The following is a 4095-nucleotide window of genomic DNA, read 5'->3' as shown; positions in this document are numbered from 1 at the left end:
TTTTTTTTTTTGGTAGTTCTTGCTGCATGACCCTATTATCTTAATCTATTTAGGGTGAGGTTTGTCCATTTATTTAAGTCTAATAAGATTGCTAAGCAAGGACCTTTGCTTACCAAGTAGGGTTGGGAATAAAAACCAGGGAGGCAGTGAATAAATTTTTGTCATTAACATTGCCTAGTCACGGTCTAAATTTTTATCATAAGCTTTCTCCAGTGATAGAGAAGAATGGTCAAAAATTTGCCTGCTGAGGTAAAACTTTAGATTAAAGAGGACCTTGGTTTGCCCTAGCATGAGCAGGCCTGGCAGTTTATATGCCCAGGACCACTGAGACCTTGAAAGCATCAACTGTTTAGAAAGGGGACTGAAAGCAGTCATGAGACAGTGTGGTCTGGATATTACTGTTAGTAGAATATTTTTTTTAAAGATTTCTTTATTTGACAGAGAGAGAGATTACAAGTAGGCAGAGGCAGAGAGAGAGAGAGGAGGAAGCAGGCTCCCCGCTGAGCAGAGAGCTCAATGTGGGACTCGATCCCAGAACCCTGAGATCATGACCTAAGCCAAAGGCAGAGGCTTTAACCCACTGAGCCACCCAGGCGCCCACTGTTAGTAGAAAATTAATGGGCATGGCCTGATTTAGAGAGCAGAGTCCCCTTAAGTCTGGAGATCCTAAAACAATGAACTGACGGTATCTATTTAGAATCTGGTACAAAACACCTAAAATAGGAACTAAAATGATTTCACTGTTTGTGTACTGTATTTCTCTAAGTGAATATGAAAAAAACTGAACTTTGATGTTTGTGCTGGAAATTTTACCATTATTAATCTCATCTGTCTAAATACTTACTATGCGATTACTACATGGGCAAGAATGTAATAGTGAAAGGAATAAGCATTAATTCCAAATTAAGGTTATCACTGAAGTCTGTGAATTGTACATTTTCTTAGTCCCTTAAATGAAGAAAGAATAGTCCTTATAATTATGTTATTTATTTACCTGAAAGGAACAGGAAGAGCTAAACATATGGTTTAGAATCACAATTAGATGGTTCCTTGCAGTGAGCCCAGTAATCCATGATAATTTGATACAAACTGACATTTGGCTAAAACTGTGACAAGGATAAAAGCCAATTCTCTTTGGGAAATAAGTGAATAATCTCCTATAATCCGGAAACTGGGAAAAAGACAGGAAGTACAAGCTAAAATTTAGATTTGTAGCTGAATATAAACTCATAAGTGGTATAGCCCTTTTCTTCCTCCAGATCTTCAACAAGACTATAATTCACAGTAGCCCTTTAGATCCCTTTCTTTTTGCCTTACACACTTGTTTATTTTTCTTAAAAATGTCCCCAGTGACTGCAGACATTTTTCTTAACAGGTGATTTTTCAATGAAATGTCATTTTGGCTTTGTGAGTATCCTTAGTGGCATGTACCAAATGACTCATTTCATTTGTGACCAGAGCCAAATTCAAATTTAATTTTCCAGAGGGGACAAGTTAATGTATAACCTATTGTGCCACCTGGCATCCTAAATTAAATTTCCTGAACTGTTTTTACTGAGAACAGAATCAGGTAGAGGTTTTGTAAAGGCATTTTTAACTGTCAGCTGTGCCTTCAATCACTTTTATAGTTATATAATTAATCCATTTGTTACAATTAGTAAATAATAAATACCCAGGATTCTTAATTTTGAAAATGACAACTGGATCATTTAGTTCTATGGAATTGCAATGGCATACACTCTAAACATTAGAGAAATATGAAAATTTCTCACCTGAACTGTCATTATAAATCATATACTAGAAATTGTGCCTCCTGTATGCTATCATAGAGTGAAATGTTCATTAGAGTCAAACCAAAACCAGTTTAATTCCAAAGCTCATATTCTTTCTACCACATAATGATAGAGTTATAGGTCTTTTGTTGCATTTTATGAAAAGAGTGAACATTGTAAAGTTAAATATAGAAAAAAGAGTTTTCAGACTACTTCAAAATGGTGTTTTTTTTTTTTAAAGATTTTATTTATTTATTTGACAGAGAGAGATCACAAGCAGGCAGAGAGGCAGACAGAGAGAGAGGAGGAAGCAGGCTCCCTGCAGAGCAGAGAGCCCAATGCGGGACTCGATCCCAGGACCCCAAGATCATGACCTGAGCCGAAGGCAGCGGCCCAACCCACTGAGCCACCCAGGCGCCCCTCAAAATGGTGTTTTGATACCAAGCCCTAATAACTTATATATTAAAAAAAAAAAAAAAAAACCTGAGGCTGTGTATATCTAGAGTTCTAAGTTATTATTAAGGTCACTTGCTGTACTGAGTAGCCTGTCATGTTACTAAAACACTATAATTATCACACAATATGTGTCCTATAACTCATCAATTTACATTCTAGCAGCAATTTGCTCATTCATATCCAAATATTCAAAATTGCCCTATATGTTTGGCTAAACCCAAATGAGCAATTTTAAATAGTAAACAAAATATTTTACACTGCTTTGTTTTTAAAAAAATAAATAAGATACAAATTCTAGAATGAAATGATGTTTTCCTTATTCTTATTTCAGAAACAGTTACTCCCTTTCTTATTCTTAAGCAGAAGTTAAGGCTACAGATCCTGAATCAAATCAAATCTCAGGTCCACCAGCTTCTAACTGGGCAACTTTGGGAAGCAGTATGACCTCTCTGGGTTCTATCTAGACACCGAAGATGACAATGATGATAATAACAAGAAGTATAACACTGACCTCATTTTGTAATTATGAGAATTAAACAATTTTACTTATGTAAAGAACTTCAGGCTCTCTGCTCCTCCCCATTTGGCAGACAGCTGCATTCTCTCGTGCAGTGCCAGAGACACATGGTGAAGGTCAGAGTAAATGAATTTGGCCATCTTGGGCACCGTCACCAGGGCTGCTTTTATCTCTGGCAAAGTGGATATTGTGGTCATTAACGACCCCTTCATTAACCTCAACTACATGGTCTACATGTTCCAGTATGATTCCACCACATTTAAAGTTGACAGCACAAACAGCACAGTTTAGACTAAGAATGGGAAATCTGTCATCAAGAGAAAGCCACCTCCATCTTCTGGGAGCAAGAACCCCACCAATATCAAATGGAGTGAGGCCGATGTTGAGTATGTTGTAGAGTCCACTGGAATCTTACACCATTGAGAAGGTGGGGGCTCACTTGAAGGGTGGGGCCAAAGAGGGTCATCATCTCTGCCCTTTCTGCTGATGCCATATTAGGGATAGGCATGAACCACGAGAAGTATGACAACTCCCTAAAGGTTGTCAGCAATGCCTTGTGCTCCAACTGCTTGGCCTCTCTGGCCAAGGTCATACATGACAACTTCAGCATTGTGGGGGGACTCATGACCACAGTCCAGGACATCACTACCACCCAGAAGACCATAGACAGCCCTTCTGTGAAGCTGTGGAGTGGTGGCCAAGAGGCTTCCCAGGACATTATCCCTGTTTTTATTGGCACTGCCAAGGCTATAGGCAAGGTCATCCCTGAGCTGAATGAGAAGTTCATTGGCGTGGTCTTCCAAGTCCCCACCTTCAATATGTCAGGTGTGGATCTGACCTGCTGCCTGGAGAAAGCTGCAAAATATGATGACATCAAGAAGGTAGTGAAGCAGGCATCAGAGGTCACCCTCAAAGGTATCCTGGGCTACACTGAGGACCAGTTTGTCTCCTATGACTTGCACAGTGACATCCATTCTCCACCTTCAATGCTGGGGCTGGCATTGCTCTCAATGACCAATTTGTCAAGCTCATTTCCTGGTATGACAATGAATTTGGCTACAGTAACCAGGTGGTAGACCTTATGTCTATATGGCCTCAATAAACTTACTCTAAAGCTTACTCCAAGGAGTAAGAGGCCCATGGACCACCAGCTCCAGGAAGAGCAAGAAGAAGAGAGAGGCTCTCAGTTGCCACGAGTCCTTGCCCCAACTCATCCCCTAACACACTGAGAATCTCATGACTTCTGCACATGTTTCCATCCCAGACCACTTGAAGAAGGAGAGAGGCTTGGGGAGCCCCAGCTGTGTCATCAATAATGTATACTATACCCCTAAAAAAACCAAAACTTAA

At 39.7% G+C, this 4095-nt stretch overlaps 1 pseudogene; it reads left to right on the top strand.

The window, feature by feature from the left end:
• Positions 1-2852: 2852 nt before the first annotated feature.
• On the top strand, positions 2853-3847 carry LOC132020260 (glyceraldehyde-3-phosphate dehydrogenase-like; annotated as a pseudogene).
• Positions 3848-4095: the final 248 nt, after the last annotated feature.

The sequence above is a fragment of the Mustela nigripes genome, chromosome 6 (assembly GCF_022355385.1).
Source record: "Mustela nigripes isolate SB6536 chromosome 6, MUSNIG.SB6536, whole genome shotgun sequence".
NCBI classification, from domain to species: Eukaryota; Metazoa; Chordata; class Mammalia; order Carnivora; family Mustelidae; genus Mustela; species Mustela nigripes.
Note: the sequence above shows the minus strand (reverse complement) of the source record. Positions and strands in the feature narration are given on the sequence as shown.